Source organism: Ambystoma mexicanum, chromosome 2p, assembly GCF_040938575.1.
Source record: "Ambystoma mexicanum isolate Mex_15411 chromosome 2p, UKY_AmexF1_1, whole genome shotgun sequence".
NCBI lineage: Eukaryota > Metazoa > Chordata > Amphibia > Caudata > Ambystomatidae > Ambystoma > Ambystoma mexicanum.
This window is the reverse complement of record NC_090923.1, coordinates 911,596,922-911,615,150: the sequence shown is the minus strand read 5'-3', so window position 1 is coordinate 911,615,150 and position 18,229 is coordinate 911,596,922.

The following is an 18,229-nucleotide window of genomic DNA, read 5'->3' as shown; positions in this document are numbered from 1 at the left end:
ACTCTAAGGTTTATTATATGGACAGTGTTCTTGTCAATGGCCAGGATACTCCTGCCAGGCCAGACTCTGGGGCCAGCAGAACAGTAGTGGATGAAAGCTTTTTCAGTCCTGAGGATGTTGCTAAGGCACCCAAAGGTCCCACTAAGATGTCTGGAGGCCCTGTCCAAATGGTTCCAATTCTACCAGCCCTCATTCAGTGTAATGACATGACAGTGTTGATTCCTGTCAGTGTTCAGACTGAGGTGACTCGGAGAGTCCTGTTGGGGAATGATCTAAGAACTCTAGGAGTAGTATCCAGTACCCCCAGGCCTCCCAGTATGGAGACCCAGAACCAAACCAAATTGGCTAGAGAGGCCACCTTAAGGAACCACTCTAAGCCTGTGGGAACCTCTACTAAGAACCCCACTCCAAGCCCTGGTGTTGGTAAGTTGACCTCTGACCCAGGCAAATTTCAGGCTAACATGTTAGGGAAATGGGAGCCCCAACCAAGCTCCATCATTGTTCCCCCAGTTATAGAGTCTGTGACTCCCCCTGCTTCTGAGGAAGAGGTGGATAGACCTACTGGAACCCTAACTTGGCCTAAGAGAACTGGTAATTCTCTGTGCTGGTGGAAAACCAGAAAAGAAAAGTCTAAGGCCAAAAACCTTCAGACTGTTGGACCTTCCACAGAAGACTCCAACCCAATTACTAGTCTTAAGGGAGAAACTCCTAAAGTAGGTAAAGGTAGATCTAAGAGGAAGGAGAAGTGTGTACCTTGCTTATCTCCGCCCCCTCCAACCAAGAGGCCTAAAACCCAACCTTCTCCCAACAGAGAGGTGTTGAGGACCTCTGGAGGCCCCTCTAGATCTAAGGCAATCCTTTATAAGGGCCCCTTGAAAAAGCCTATTACAGGTTCAGAAGTTGTACCAACTTCTGAGGGACTGGTCAACCAGATCCCCTATAACTTTAAAAAGACTGATGTTCCTCAAAGGGTTTGTAGGTCATATAGCTTGCAAAGGAAATCCTTTGATTTGACCATAGAACATAGGTCATGGTGTCACCACCAAAATGCTGATGGACTCTCTAGGATGTATATCATCTACTAGAGGTATGAGGTTCATCCAGGAGTGGATTAAATCCTCCTGTCCCTTTGTCTGGGGGGAGGTGGGGCGAGTGTTAGGGCGAATTCTCTGGAAGGCTGATTTCCCAAACCTAGTGAGTCCCCCAGCAGCTTTGCTGGATTTTTGGGGTTTATTTTTTTCTCTCCTGCTAAGAGTGAGATTCTCTGCTCCCACTCTTAGACATGATTTGAGGTGTTCATTTAACTTTCCATGTGTTTTCTGAGCTATGGGGTCTTTTACTCCATAGGGTTTTCATGTGTTTTTTTGATGTGGGTTACACAGCACCCTCCGTGCCGTAACCCAGGGGTGTCGTAGCGACCCCCCCAACATAGACTCCATACCCTGGGACTGACTACTGTCTCCCAAGGCATGTAAAGTCACCATTGGGTTTGCTAGTCCCAAATTATGAACAGAAACTAGTACAAAACATCATATTGTGGACGTACTGGTTGGGGCAATTCGATTGCCCCGGGATCTATTGTTCGAGGGGGCACGTCTCCGTCCCCCCTGATCGAGTTTTGGCTGGTGGCAGTGGATACTACTTTTTATATTCGACTGCGAATATATCTCTATGGGATTTTCCCATTGTTCGAGGCTACCAACTTTAATTATTTAATTCTTATAGCCTCGAACATACTGCTGGTTTATTTATTTAATATTAATTCGCCGGTTGGTATTTTTTGCCAGAACTCGATTCTAAAATGGCGTTTGTGTTCTCTTCTGTGACTCCAACCCAAGTCGAGCCATTTGTTCCACTTTTTGGCGGGCTTCTCCACAGAAGCCTCCAAAAGTGGTGCCACTCTGTCTGGGTACCACAGGAGGTGTAGGAGGGGGTTTAGACACCCTGGACTGAGTTACCTTGGTAACTCAAGTCGCACTCTTGTGTGCTTGGCCCAAGTGGTGAGCCAGCCGGCTCACCACTTAGCATGTTTGATTGACAGCTAGGCTGAGTGAATGGGGTGTGCTGCATAAAAGCAGGGCTTTGGGGCCTGGAACTTCAGAAGTCGCCACAGGACCTAAGAATCCGAGGAGGGAGAAGCTGAGCCGGCCTGCAACGATGACACCACCGGTGGAGCCCTGCTGAACCGTCTCACCACTTTTCCCAATGACAGAGGAGATCTCCAGCCCGGAGAGTCTTCTTCCTTCGACTGGTGGGGATAACCAGTCTACCTTCTTTTCGCCTTCCGGGAGCATCTCATGGCTGCCTTGCCTGTGCCAAGCACCCCGGCAACCGGGATACCACGTTTTCACCACTACCGCGAACTGAAAGGGTAGTACCTTTGTACCGGAGAACTCCGCGGCTCGTTTCTTCCCTGGCAGTGCAACGACCTTCATCCTTCCTCCACGACGAGATCTTCTCTTCCTCTGGACGACGCTGTGACTTGCACCTGCTGCCAGGAACAACAGCCCCCGCTGGAGGATCCTCTCCATTTAAGGTACTGTGTTCCGCCTGGCTTCCCTTGCAACCGTTTGAACGGGCTGTATTAAATCCTTGTCTCTCGAACCTGGGTTAGCCTGGGACACCTTAGCTAACTTTTCTGCACTGAACTAAACCTTTTTCGAACTACCTCCAAAAACTTCGAAGACTCTGTGTAACTGTCTGATCTTGGGCATCTTCCGCCTGGCTCCCTTGAAAGTGGGCCTGGCACCTAAACTTCCTTGCTCACCAGTAGACTGTACCTTCCTAAACTTGCTGTGGTTCTTTAAAAAGTGTTTAGTGTGTATGCGTCCATAATTCTGCTTTTCCCTCCCTTTTTAATTAACTTGTTGGAGTGCCATCGAACGTTAAGCGCTCACCTCTGTCTGGAAATAAGTGGTGTTAACTAAGACTTGTCCAACAAGTAATCAGGGATGTACATATGATAATAGTGATTGTGTTTTTAACTTATTTTACCAATTCAGTGCTAGTGTGTTTTATAAGTGTGTGTTAAATAAATAAGTATATACTTTTACACCCAAGCTCTGGTCAGTGTTTGCTTGTGCTACTGTATTTCTGTACCTATTTTGTATGCTCTGTATACTGCCTAACTCTTCTTGAGGGAAGTCTGACTGCTCAGCCACAGCTACCAAGTGAATCTGTGTGGTACAGACTGCTACCAAGTGGGTTTACTGCCAAACACCTGTAGTCTTAAATCTTTTGCAGTGGTCCTTTAGGGAACTGCACAGGTTTCTGCCTAACATTCTGTACTATTCAAGTATTACCTGTCACGACCCCTGTTGTTGTTTGTCGCAGCAGTAGGCCATGTTTTTTGTTTAATGTCTGAATTGTTATTCGAGCTTCACTGACCTCAAAGCTGGATGCACTTTATTTTTCACGCACCTGTATGTATTGTCAGATGAATGTCCCTTGTGCTCCATGTGTAAATAGACCAGTAGGTCTGCATCTTTGATTATAAACATTGATTGTAAATACTAAAGTGTGTCCTGTGTATAATGTGAAATAGCCTATTGGGTTTGCGGAACAGATAGGATTGACCCTGTTCACCTGTTCTTTTTTGTTATTATAGAGCCCTCCTGGGCAGAATAGGGTCCTAACCAGGAGCCCTTACATATTTTTTGATCTATGCATATTGCAAACTGTAATTACGTCTTTCTGCTCCCTTTCCAACCCTGCTGATGCCCTTGCGTCCCCTACATAAAATGTGCACCAATGTTGGTGTGTTATTCCTCAAAGCTAGTCTGATTTCACTTACCAGCCCTCCAGTGACCCAGAGAGACCACCAGGGAACTTGGCGCTTAGTACATAACGTTCCGGACTGCCAGCTTTCACATAAGATGCAAACCTATCAACGTGTCCACCATTTATTACCCTTCACCTTGAAATGCTGCTTCGCTCTGTCCTAATGTTATGTCTGACCCTAATCAGTGTGGGGAGCCATCAGCGGCCCCTGGTCGCTGTTGTCATGACGTGAACAAGGCTCTTCTAGTCTCCCAGCGAGAGCGAACAGCTCCCATTTTCCTTCGCTTCTGAAGCCTGCCCGCTCCTGTTTGTAGTTACTTGAGGGCGAATCCTCATGATCTCATGGTCGCAACCTGGACAACAGTGAGGCGGGTAGCTCTAAACGGCTGTGCGGCGTACAAACCATTGCGCTACTCTTCCACACACTCCTTGTTAAAAATATATCCCCATATCATTTTCCAGGCCTATCCTGATGTTTTTGAAATTGTATTGCATACCCACCAAAGCAGCGTGTGAACCGTAAACCCTTATTGACAACATGGTATGCCAAAAGAACATCCATGTAATTCTTAGGTGGGAAATCATCATCATAGTCCTCTCATGGTCGCCACCTGGCTTTTTAAACAGATGTGTGCTGGACATACTTGCCCTACCTTTACCAATGTTCCCTTTTAAAATATTCACTTCTCACTTCCTATCCCTAACCCCCAAATGAGTATTAACGACCTGGACTGCTAATGTGCACTGAACTCTAAGCAGTAATAAAGCAATCCCAACTAATACATTAGTACCGCTAAACCACAGTAAGTTCTTCTGTTGAGTTATCAGTCCCGTATAACATTCTATATCTAAACTTGTACTCTCTATCCATCCTGTCTTACATCTTATAGCTAAACTTGAGATCAGAATGCAGTGGAGAACCCATGACAAATACGGCACATCGAACACACCTGGTGACGTCAACCGCAATCCCAACAGCCTTTCAAATGATGCCACAACCTCCTTGTCGATGAGGTGTAGAAACTTTCATCAGTATTGCCTGCTGGGATCCCTTCATGTACCCCGAGACCAACCAGGACTGGTCCTTTCCTCGTTTGCCCTACACCTTTTCCCTGTAGCGGCATGGAACAAATCAGTGTTATTGTAATTCAACAATAGCTCCCAACACTTTGAACCTGCTCCCCAGCAGCCTGTGTGTACCTACTTTCATGCATCCCCTCAATTCAATCCTTGTCAGAGTTGACACAGGTAGTATCACTCAGCAGCAACACGTCTGTTCCAGAAGCAAGACGACGCAGAGCAACACAGATACAAATCCCCGGTCCATGCCCAGAAACCTATCCGGCACCCAGTGCATCATAAATAACCAATTTAATATATATGAAATGCCTGCAGTTTTTCACTTGCAGTCCATCCGGACGAAATTGGCTAAACTTTAATTGCACACTTCCATGAGATCACCCTTCTGAATTCCATTAGCATTAATGCATTCGTTGTCGCCCCCCCATTAGCCAATGATCGGACAAGCTGATCCCAGGTAGCACCTTGCCCATTTACTACCTTCTCTACCTCTGTCCCAAGGTGTCGAAACTGCCCCTTGCAGCCCAAAGAAGAAGTGACCTTTCCAAGCAATATCTCCCTTACCTTGTAACCTGCCATCTATCCTCTAGCCCTGTGTTCCCTCAGCATCACCAGATTCATGCCATAAAACAACCCATAAAGTTAATGCGGTTGACTCATGAAGTAGGCTTGGGAGGATAGCTCAGGGGCAACGTGCTCTCCTTGGAAGCAAGGCAACACGGAGCAACACCGTTTCGATCCCCAGGTCTGCACTTAGAAACCTGTGGGTATTAAGCGCGTTATAAATAACCAATCATATATCATATATATCATATATGGAACAACCAATCACTCCTCGCTGTTACGGCCGCACCATCATACATAGGCATAGGCACTCCTTAATGTGGAAAGCTATGTTCATAATTGCTAAATGGCAGGTGGAATAGCCTATTCTTTGAGGTTGTTTAGGAGTTGGTGGTGAGGCCCTCGTGGAAACCACTTCTAAACCACAAACCACGTATCAACCACCAACTGCAACTCTTTTGCCCCCCCCCCCACTCACTCTAATCTTAGTTGAAATCCCACTGCTGTAATGTAGGCTAAATAGTCCTTCTGCACAGCCAAATCGCTCCAACTCGCTCTTTAATTCCTAACTATTCAACCTGCTCCTACGTCCTTCGAGCTCTTGATCACTTTGCCAAAACATAACCCACAATCAAGATAAAACTACCCTTAATTCCATACCGTTGACGGCATGTGGTTGAAAAGTCAAGACCCCAATCAAACACAAACCCCTCCTTTTTTATATTCAGGGCATCATACCGTTAAAATCGGAAAACTCCAAGTCAACCACCCTTCTCCTCGCCCCTGCCCACACAAAGTTCAGTGAAATCTCACATGCAATTATCCTGCCATCACCTAGGTCCCACACTGTCCACAGTAAAACTTTTCCCCCCACTACAAACTTGTGCAGCAGCCCACCAACAAACCACCATTATGCAGCCTTCCATTGTTTACATCTCTCTCACAATGAAGAGAAGATGAAGCTCGAGAGCAAAACTAAAAACATGTGGAGCGCTGGAAAAAACGCCCGGCCGCCTCACCACTAACATTGGTTGAGTGGCAAAGCACGGGTATTTTTAGAGGAAACTGGGGCAGGAGCCACCAATGCAGTGTTTTTCGGCCCCCACCATTTCTCAAGGAAGGAACCCGTAATATAAACCGCAGACCCCTCAGTGCCACTTACAGGCTAGGGACCTATATAAATCGGCCCCATCTAAATCTGCCAAAGCTCCCTTGCACCCTCCCTTTAATTCCAAAAGCATTGCATGCAATGTTTCGCCGCAATTATCTCGAAACGACAGCCAAACACTCCATCCCCCAATCATGGGCAATGCCGCAGGGCCGCCAAGGCGAGGCAGGGTAACTGATGTTACCATTCAGCAGGCCAGGAGAGGGGCAGCCCCCGCCCCCACGCCCCCACGCCTGCTCCTCTCCTCCACAAGCTACAGAGACACGCAGTCTCTGTCACACAAAGCCGTGGAAGGGCGAGGTGTGAACAATCACCTCACCCTTCCTCCAAGCAACAAGGTGCTAAGCACCGAAGGAAAACCAACAGTCAGGCAGGGCCCAGGTTCAAAGACCTGCCCCCCCTCTCAGGGGGCCAGACAAGTTGGCTATCCGGCCGGGGGCTGGCGCACAGCCCCCACTACTATACACATCAAAGACCCAGGGCTCCCCTGGGTCTTATAAATAAGAGCAGAATGCTCTAAGAAAACACAATCTATTTGTGGACCCTGAATTGGGACCCAAACCAACAGGAGGTTCGCTGTTCACTCAGCGTCTTCCACACTTTGCTTCTTTAGCAGACTCCAAATGTTCAGTGCATACGCAGCGTCTTTTCTCCCCTCTTTTGAACATTGTCACTGTTCAGAACTTTCCACTACAGGCAAGCGGCGAAAACCTCGCTTAAACAGAAGAATCTCTGGGGAGTACGCGTGCGGAAGCAAGATCCAGGCCGGCACGAGCAAGCGTGAGGAAAAAACAAACAAACCGCCCGGGCACAGGCTGGCGTGTCATTTTCAGTTTTTCAGGCCAAAAAATCATGGGTCCCAAGCGAAAATCACGGGAGCCTCCAACACCGTCCCAGAAGCCCAAATCACCCCACTTACTGGCAGCCATGGAGGCAGCTGAGCATTATGGCTGGGCCTGGGTCAGAGAGAATATGTACGGCTTACCAAAAGAAGGGGTCCCCATACCGACCAGTCAAGAGGACGAGACGACACCATCAAAGAAAAGGAAGTCTACAGAAGGCATGGGAAAAAGTAACAAAAAACTGTCTAAATTATACGAGAATGTGAGCGAGATGCAGCAATTATTGCTAGAAATTAGGGGCAAACAGACACTTCCCAAAGCCAAGTGCAGGCCCGCAAACCCCACCATACCACTAGTACCGGACATCACGGTGACCACCCCCACACCAGCAACAGCTACAGCAGCATCAGTCCCAGCAACACCAATAACATAGGTGCCAACAACACCAGCAGCAGCCACCACAGTTTTACCTACGCCAACAACAGCAGCTCCTGACACAACAGGTGCTTTAAAAGCATGGACAATCCCCAATACAAATACACCAGGACAGACAGGAGCGCGCAACAACAACCCATCAGACACACTTGTAACGCTCACCTGATTCCCGCAGAGGCGCCGGTCTTGACTGGGTGAATGCCGTATCTTCAAAGGTGATGTGTAACACACGGTTGGCTCTTTGGGCTGGACCTCTGTGCACTGTATGTCTGACTCGAAGAGTAAGATGTCTGCAGATAGAAAATATGGGATTAATGAACTGGGGTTATTGGGTGCCTCTCTCCTCTTCCCTTTCTCTTCTCCTGTAGAACCCCAAAGGTTAACAGCCTCACCTTAGGTAAGTGAACGCCAAGCTCTCCATCTGCCTCGGGGCAGGGTGCCGTAACCAGTTTCTTCACTGGATAAGGGTGCAGGCCTCTTGACCTCAGAGGACTGCTGTCCGTCGTTAACTGCACGAACGGTAAGTTCTGGGCACTTCAAATGTCTTAAAAGTCTTTTGTAATGATATCTCTTGTTTTGCAGGGTTCCGGCGATGGCGGATGGCGGGCTGATGAGAGTTGAGGATCGAACCCGCGTGAGGAATAGAAGCGCCTGGAAGCACGTAAGTAAGCGCTTGTAGCCTGCTTCACGATGCGCACTAACTGTCCCTTTTATCTTGCAGGTACAAGTTCGGAGCTTTAGAGAAGCTGAAGGGTGCTGGAATACCCACTGGATTCGGCGTGGGAAGGAGTAATGGCACGTGAGTAATAAAGTTGCCCAATGTCTTTAAACGCACCTTCTTTTGTCTTTCAGATGCGGGATGCAGCGCCGAAGGCCTCCAGAGCGTGCGAAGAGCTGGTAAGCTTTTGTCTTTCAGATGCCGGAATGCAGTGCGAAGACCTCCGGAGCATGCGAAGAGTAGGTAAGCCTTTGTCTTTCAGATGCCGGAATGCAGCGCGAGGCGTTGGTGACAGCCGATGGACCAGGTAAGAGATGCGCTGCCACTTAAGACCGTAGTGCTAACCTGTTCTTTCTTTGTCTTTACTGGTACTGCTGAAGACTGGATTCCAGGATGGTAAGCCTTTGTTCCCTTAGGCCCAGGATCAGAAGCAGAAGACACGATGAGCGTTCTGCTGCAGAGAATGCAGAATAACGCAAAGCAAGATTCATCCATCGGGTGTGGTTTAAATAGCCTCCTGTAGTGCTTAGGTGTCTCCTTCCACAGCCACGCCTAAGAAAAGAGTTCCTGCTTTCCAGAAGAGTTCCAGTGTTCTGAACCTAGGGAGTGGCTCCTGCCCCACCCAACAGGAAAAGTAGTCCCAAACAGAAGAGGATCAGGGGTTCAACTGGCAGGTAAGTAAGCAGCATGGTCTGCTGCAGGTAAGTCCGCCCAAGCATTATGAGCCCGGCGCTTCCAGCGCTGGGACTGGGCATCTTTATGAGCCTGGTGCCACTGGCGCCAGGACAGGGTCCAAAAGGTCCCAATTGGGACTGGCTGGCACTCGGAACCGGGGTTATGGGTCTGCTTCCAAGGGAGTCGGGCAAGTCCTGATCTTTTGGAAGCAGAGATCATGACAGCACCCCCCCTCAAGGCCCCTCCCAAACCGGGCTTCTCCGGGGGTTTGGGCTTGTTAGGAAATGTTCGATGAAATCTTTTGATTAGACGAGGCGCGTGGACATATTCTGCAGGTTGCCAGGATCTTTCTTGGGGACCGTAGCCTTTCCAGTCAATCAGGTAAAATAGTTTAGATTTGGAGATCTTGGAATCCAGGATGCTTTTGACTTCAAACTCGAGTTCTCCATCAACTAGAATAGGTTTTGGAGATGTAGTTAGTCGGGTTTGAGGTTGCACGGGTTTTAATAGAGAGACGTGGAAGACCGGATGTATCTTCATGTGAGGGGGCAAGTCCAACTTGACCGCTACTGGATTTACTATGGTAGTGATGGAATAGGGACCAAGGTATCTTGGGTTGAATGTGCGTGGTCCTTTTAGAGGTAGATATTTGGTGGATAACCAGACTTGATCTCATACTTGATATTGGGGGGCTTCCTTCCGATGTTGGCCTGCTCCTTTCTTGTATTGTTCTTTAGCCCTTTGAAGGTGAGAAACGGCTTCCTTAAAGGCTTGGGTGATTGTAGAATGCAGGTGGTCTACTGCTGGTGTTCCAAGATCATGGAGTGGATCCAACTTTGAGGTTCGAGGGTGACTACCGTATAAAAGAAAAAACGGGGTCTTCCCAGTTCCCGAGTGGACAGAGTTATTGTAGGCATATTCGGCTATCCAAAGGATATCTTTCCAAGTTTTTTCAGTTTGTTGTAGCATGCAGCGCAAATAATGGTCCAGAGTTTGATTGGTCCTCTCGGTTTGTCCGTCGGTTTGAGGGTGGTGGCTGGTCGAAAGTCTCACATCAATTTGAGCCGACCGACAGCAACTTCGCCAAAAATGAGAAATAAATTGACTACCTCGATCCGAAATTAGAACTGAAGGAAAACCGTGCAGTCGGACGATGTTTTCGAGAAATTCTCGGGCCAGAGTTGCTGCTGTTGGTAAGCCTTTGAGTGGAATGAAATGCGCCATCTTGGAGAATAGGTCCACGATTACTAGGATCGTATTGTATCCGGAGCATGGAGGTAGATCGGTGATGAAGTCCATAGAAAGCGTATGCCAAGGGCGAGGCGGGATGTCAATAGGGCGTAAGAGGCCGGCTGGTTTTTCCTTTTGACTCTTGTTTTGGGCGCATACTCCACAGGACATTATAAAGTCTTTGATATCTTTTTTCCAAGACGGCCACCAGAAGTAGCGCTTGATCTTTTCCGAGGTCTTGGTCATACCGGGATGTCCTTCCATTAAAGAATCGTGATAACAAGAGATTACCTTTTTCTGTAAATCTGTCCTGGGCAGGTATAACCGTTCTTGGAAATATAATAGGTTGTCCTTCACCGTAAAGTCCTTTCCCTGCAGATGCCAATTCTGTATGTCTGCTGGAGTTACCAGTAGCCTGGCTTTATCCTTAACTTCCTCTATGGATTGTGTGGTGATTACACCTAGAATTCTTTGTTCGGGAATGATAGGTACAGGTTTAGGATTGATCAAATGTTCTTCCACTCCCATCCGAGAAAGGGCATCAGCTTTACCGTTTTTTGTACCAGGTCGATAGGTAATTATGAAGTCAAACTCGGCAAAGAATAGTGCTCAACGGAGTTGCCTAGAGGATTGAGCTTTTGCGGTTTTCAAATATTGCAGGTTTCGGTGATCTGTAATCACAGTAACGGTGTGTCGGGCCCCCAGAAGATAATGCCGCCAAGCCTTAAAAGCGGACTTGATAGCTAGAAGTTCCTTATCAGTAATAGTGTAATTGATTTCAGGAGGCGAGAATTTGCGGGACCAAAATGCCACGGGATGCAACTGATTGGTTACTGGGTCCTTTTGTGATAGAACTGCCCCCATGGCAAGGCTCGAAGCATCAGTTTCAATGATGTAGGGGAGTTCTGGGCGAGGATGTTTTAAGATCGGTGCAGAGATAAATCTAGTCTTCAAATTCTGGAAAGCTTGTTCCGCTTCGGTAGACCATTCAAAACGTTTGTTTTTCTTTAACAAGGCGGTGATGGGCTGGACTATTCGAGAGAATTCGGGGATAAACCTGCGGTAAAAGTTAGCGAAGCCTAACATGCTTTGAACACCTTTTACGGAGGATGGCGATGGCCATTTGAGAATTGCATCAACCTTCTTTGAATCCATACGCACTCCACTAGGTGATAATATGAATCCCAAGAATTCAACTTCAGTCACGTTGAAAACACATTTTTCCAACTTAGCGAAAAGTTTGTGTTGACGCAATCTCTCGAGGACCATTTTCACGTGTTTCCGATGTTCAGTTTCCGATGAAGAATAAACGAGGATGTTGTCAATGTAAACAACAACACACACATCTATGAGCTCTCTGAGGACATCGTTCATAAAATATTGAAAGGCGGCCGGGGCATTGCAAAGTCCGAAGGGCATGACCTGATATTCAAATAGCCCATACTTGGTGCGGAAGGCCGTCTTCCATTCATCGCCCTCTTTTACTCGTTCCAAGTGGTAGGCTCCTCTAAGATCCAGCTTTGTATATATGCATGCTTTTCTGACTTGGTCCAGGAGTTCAGGGATCAAAGGTAACGGATATCTATTCTTAACGGTGATCTGGTTCAGGGCGCGATAATCTATACAAGTTCTAAGGTCCCGTTCTTTTTTTGGAACGAAGAACAAAGCTGAGGAAGCAGGGGACTTGGAAGGACGAATAAACCCATTTGCTAGGTATTGATCCAGGTATTGTCGGAGGTGAAGATTCTCAGGCTCGGTGAGGGCATAAATTCTACTACAAGGAGGAGTAGATCCAGGTATCAGGTCTATCTGGCAGTCATAAGACCTATGAGGAGGTAGAGAGTTAGCCTGATCCTTCCGGAAAACATCTTGGAATTCTAGGTATTCAGGAGGTAACTGAGGAGCCTCCGAGGAAATTGCTGCCAGTGCAACACCAGGTCGAGGGTGACAAGTGGAGACACATTCTGGAAACTGAACCGTTCTTGCTCGCCAATCGATCTGAGGATTGTGCTTCTCTAACCAAGGAATTCCTAGAATAATCTGGAACTGGGGGGCCTTGATCACATCGAACACGATCTTCTCATGGTGTCCATCTTGACTTAATAGCGTCACTTCTTGGGTGGAATGCGTTACTGGTCCGGAGGCTATCTCCGTACCATCCACCGTAGTAATGACGTCCTTTACAGCCTTTGGACAAAGAGTCAGATTCATCCTCAAAACCATTTCATGATCCACATAATTGCCGATGGCACCGCTGTCGACGTAAGCTTCAATCGCATGTAATCGATCCGGATGTTCAGGGCTAATGAGGACCATAGGTATCACGAAATGCGAGGTCACGGAACTGGTTTTAACGCTCGGCAAGAGGACCTCTATTCTTGTCGGGCGAGGTTGTTTCCCTGCTCAGAGTTTGTGACCCTGGTAACTGCAGCTCCTACTGCCTTCTTGGCTGGTTTCACAGGACAGTCTTGAAGAAAGTGCCCTGAGTTTCCGCAATAGAGGCATAATTGCAGCTGTTTTCTCCTTTCCCGCTCCTTTTGTGTTAGTGGTCCTTTCAGGCCCCCTATTTGCATGGGTTCCCCGGAGTCTACTCCTTTGGTAGGAGTTGGTGGTTTGGAAAATACTCGAGCATCAAACTTGGAACGATCGGCCTTCCTGTTCTGCAGTCTGTGGTCAATTTGAACGACTAAGTCAATATAGTCCGAACAGTCTTGCTGAGGATTCACTACTTGGGCTAACACATCTTTGAGCTCTCCACGTAGACCTCTATAAAACAGCGTAATCCTTTTGTCCTCAGGCCATCGAGTTTCCACTATCAGTCTGTTGAAAGACGCAATATAAGCCAAAAGGTCTTGATTACCCTGTTGCAATGAAAGGAGCTCATTGTCCAAGGCCTGTCCCTGTGAATGTCTTGCAAACAGTTTTTCCATACTGAGCTGAAAAGCTCGAAAATCATGGAGAACCGGATCATCTTGATTAACTAGAGGGATCAACCAGTCTGCCGCATTGCCACTAAGGTACGAAAGCACGAAAGCTACCTTAGCTTGATCAGTTGGAAAGCTGCTGGCCGGCATAAGAAGTGCAACCGGCACTGATTAATAAATACTGCAAACCTCTTTGGATCACCAGAAAATCATTCGGGCGGAGCCAGAGGTACATTCCCAGGTAGGTTGATCTGCACTGGGTTCGTAGAGGATGTTGAAGGAAGATTTGCCCCTGATGCGGGTAACGGAATTTGTCCGGCTTGTGACTGTAGCAATTGTCTAGCGAGATCGACTGTTCGCTCCTTGGAAATAATCAGTTCCCTTCTTAGAGCATTCGTTTCCTGACGGGCTGCATGCACTTCTGCTCTTAGTTCCCCAAGTAACTGGGCTAGCTGGTCGGTATCTGAGGTTTCCATAGCGCCTGGGTGGGAGTTTTGCGATAGGCTTTGCGTTCTGTAAAGCTCACCTGATTCCCGCAGAGGCGCCGGTCTTGACTGGGTGAATGCCGTATCTTCAAAGGTGATGTGTAACACACGGTTGGCTCTTTGGGCTGGACCTCTGTGCACTGTATGTCTGACTCGAAGAGTAAGATGTCTGCAGATAGAAAATATGGGATTAATGAACTGGGGTTATTGGGTGCCTCTCGCCTCTTCCCTTTCTCTTCTCCTGTAGAACCCCAAAGGTTAACACCCTCACCTTAGGTAAGTGAACGCCGAGCTCTCCATCTGCCTCGGGGCAGGGTGCCGTAACCAGTTTCTTCACTGGATAAGGGTGCAGGCCTCTTGACCTCAGAGGACTGCTGTCCGTCGTTAACTGCACGAACGGTAAGTTCTGGGCACTTCAAATGTCTTAAAAGTCTTTTGTAATGATATCTCTTGTTTTGCAGGGTTCCGGCGATGGCGGATGCCGGGCTGATGAGAGTTGAGGATCGAACCCGCGTGAGGAATAGAAGTGCCTGGAAGCACGTAAGTAAGCGCTTGTAGCCTGCTTCACGATGCGCACTAACTGTCCCTTTTATCTTGCAGGTACAAGTTCGGAGCTTTAGAGAAGCTGAAGGGTGCTGGAATACCCACTGGATTCGGCGTGGGAAGGAGTAATGGCACGTGAGTAATAAAGTTGCCCAATGTCTTTAAACGCACCTTCTTTTGTCTTTCAGATGCGGGATGCAGCGCCAAAGGCCTCCGGAGCGTGCGAAGAGCTGGTAAGCTTTTGTCTTTCAGATGCCGGAATGCAGTGCGAAGACCTCCGGAGCATGCGAAGAGTAGGTAAGCCTTTGTCTTTCAGATGCCGGAATGCAGCGCGAGGCGTTGGTGACAGCCGATGGACCAGGTAAGAGATGCGCTGCCACTGAAGACCGTAGTGCTAACCTGTTCTTTCTTTGTCTTTACAGGTGCTGCTGAATACTGGATTCCAGGATGGTAAGCCTTTGTTCCCTTAGGCCCAGGATCAGAAGCAGAAGACACGATGAGCGTTCTGCTGCAGAGAATGCAGAATAACGCAAAGCAAGATTCATCCATCGGGTGTGGTTTAAATAGCCTCCTGTAGTGCTTAGGTGTCTCCTTCCACAGCCACGCCTAAGAAAAGAGTTCCTGCTTTCCAGAAGAGTTCCAGTGTTCTGAACCTAGGGAGTGGCTCCTGCCCCACCCAACAGGAAAAGTAGTCCCAAACAGAAGAAAATCAGGGGTTCAACTGGCAGGTAAGTAAGCAGCATGGTCTGCTGCAGGTAAGTCCACCCAAGCATTATGAGCCCGGCGCTTCCAGCGCTGGGACTGGGCATCTTTATGAGCCTGGTGCCACTGGCGCCAGGACAGGGTCCAAAAGGTCCCAATTGGGACTGGCTGGCACTCGGAACCGGGGTTATGGGTCTGCTTCCAAGGGAGTCGGGCAAGTCCTGATCTTTTGGAAGCAGAGATCATGACACACTAATGTTTTTTAGTACCCGATTAGACCTAAAACTTAAATCCTTTCAAACAGAAATATTGAACAGATACAAAAGGCGTTTAGCATGGAACATTGACATTACAATCAAAGAAGCCATATGGGCGAAAGAGTTAATCAAAATCTTTTCACTTATACAAATAGAACCCCAACGCAAAGGGAACAATGCTTTTAGGGATCCCAAAAAGGTAGAGGAGAAAGCCATAGCCAGGAACGCCCAGGTAGAACAGAATTGGGACAACTGGCTACAGGCCTTTGCCATCCTGGCAACTATTTATGAAGAAAAATTCCCCAATGATGGCAGAAAATTATGGGCATACATGGATAAAATCAGAGAAGTAAAAATCGCTCAAAAAGGGAACACCTGGCTAGCATATGATGTTAGATTCAGAAGAAGCATGTCAGAGAGGCCAGCCATAGAATGGGACGAGGTCCAGAATGACTTATACTTGTTAAATGCCAAGCCTCTTTTGGAGGAAGAGACCGCACAAACAACCCACAAAAATAGCAAAAACTCACAGGGCCCCAGATTCTCTGACAATGAAAACCACAAAAAAGGGGAACAGCCCTTTCGGAAGAATCAGCCAGGGGCGGCTACGTCTAATGCCCACAGGCAGAGCAAAAACCACTCTCCAAAAGCCAACATCGCATGTAGGAACTTTAGAAAAAATCTGTGCACATGGGGAAAAGAATGCTGGTACAAACACACTTGCACAAACTGCAACAGTGACCAAGCAGAAAGCAACTGAACCAGACTGCTACCCAAAAATACTAAGGAATAGCAACAAAGGCACTCTACCAACCCCATGTTTAGCACCGGGCAGCACCCCCATCAATCCAAACAATTTTAGAGAGGCTTTCATGAACTACCCAGACAGAGAAACCAGCGAAGCAATCCGCCAGGGTTTCACCAAGGGTTTTATCATCCCCTTCAAGGGCATCAGGTATCAGAATGTTCCAAATAACCTAAAGTCAGCCAGGGACAACCCGCAGATGGTGGAAAGCAAAATTAAGAAGGAATTGCAGGACCTTGGGACCACATGCCTCTCAAGGAGTACTTAATATTGCCACTAGGTCTGGTCCCCAAAAAAGAACCTGGGAAAATGAGGCTAATTCATCACCTATCCCATCCTAAGGGTCAATCGCTAAACGACAGCATTCCGCACACGGAATCCGCTGTATCCTACACACACTTCCAAGAGGCGGTAAGACTCATACAAGAATGTTGCAGGAATGCCCAGATGGCCAAACTGGACATCTAATCCACTTTCAGATTATTGCCAGTCCACCCAGACTCCCAACAATGGCTAGGTTTTACTTTTAAAAACAAATTCTATGTAGACAGATGCCTCCCCATGGGATGCGCAGTATCTTGTGCGCTATTCGAGCAATTCAGCTCCTTTTTTCAATGGGCGTTCCAAAAACAGAGACCAGGGACCAGGATAGTACACTACCTCGATGATTTCATGGTAACGGGTCCAGCAAATTCTGAAGAATGCAGCAGAGCCCTGGTGAAGTTGGAAGGAATGGCCTAACAATGGGGCATCCCCTGGGCAGCAGAAAAAATGACCAAACCAGCCGCCAACATAATTTTTTTAGGCATTGAAATAGACTCTGCAAGGGGCCTATGCAAAATCCTGAAAACAAAAATAGCAGAAATTCTGGAGAAAATACAAAGCCTGACAACAAAAGACAAGGGCACAGTAAAAGAAATTCAGTCACTAGCAAGAAGCCTCAACTTCGCAGCCAGAATCATACACCAAACCCTACCTGCACATCCGGCTAGGCACAGAAGTGAAACAAGATCTGGAAATTTGGGGGAATTTCCTTAAAGATTTTAACGGGACATCACTTTGGTGTACGCCATTGAACACATGGACAAAAAGGGTCCTTTTCACCGATGCAGCCAGGAGCAGGGGGTTTGGAGCCATACTAGACTCACAATGAGTGGAAGGACACTGGCCCATAACATGGCAATCTGCAGGGTGGACATCACCCTCCTAGAAATATTTCCCATTTGGCTAATTTTACACATCTGGGGCAGGCAGCTAGCTAACACTGAACTCTTGGTCTGGTGCGACAACATGGCCGTGGTAGGCTCCATAAACAGAAGATCTACTAAATGCCCTTTAGTGCTGAAAGTCCTACGAGCCATTACACCGGTCACACTACAAGAAAACATTGTGGCCAAAGCAAAGCACATCGCTGGTGCAGACAATAATATTGCAGATGCTTTATCTCGCTTTCAGTGGCCAAGATTCCGGGAGCTAGCGCCGCACGCCCACGAACAGATGATACCAATACCAGCGGAATGCTGGCCAATAATGGGAATACAAAAATAACGGCATCAACGCCAGCGCCAGAGAGCACAGGCCGGGATGCCCAACAAGAACCAGGCACCTCAAAAACGGGTGCCAACAACATAACGGCATCAACGCCTGCGCCAGAGAGCCCAGGCCGGGATGCCCAACAAGAACCAGGCACCTCAAAAACAGGTGCCAACAAAATAACGACATCAATGCCAGCGCCAGAGAGCCCAGGCCGGGATGCCCAACAAGAACCAGGCACCTCTAAAACGGGTGCCAACAAATCGCTCCCCATAGAAAATACGAACCCTGGCTCAGGGTTCTTAACAGAGATGGCAGAGAAAGCACTGGCAAGCACTACTGCAGCAGCACTACTGCAGCTCAGTACAGTAAGTGTTTGTAAACAGTATTTAGAGCCACAGGGTTAAACCATGTCGAGTTAATAACGATTAAAGACCTAGAAACATCCTAAAATGGGCGCACAAGCAGGGCTTTAAGAGAGACTGGGC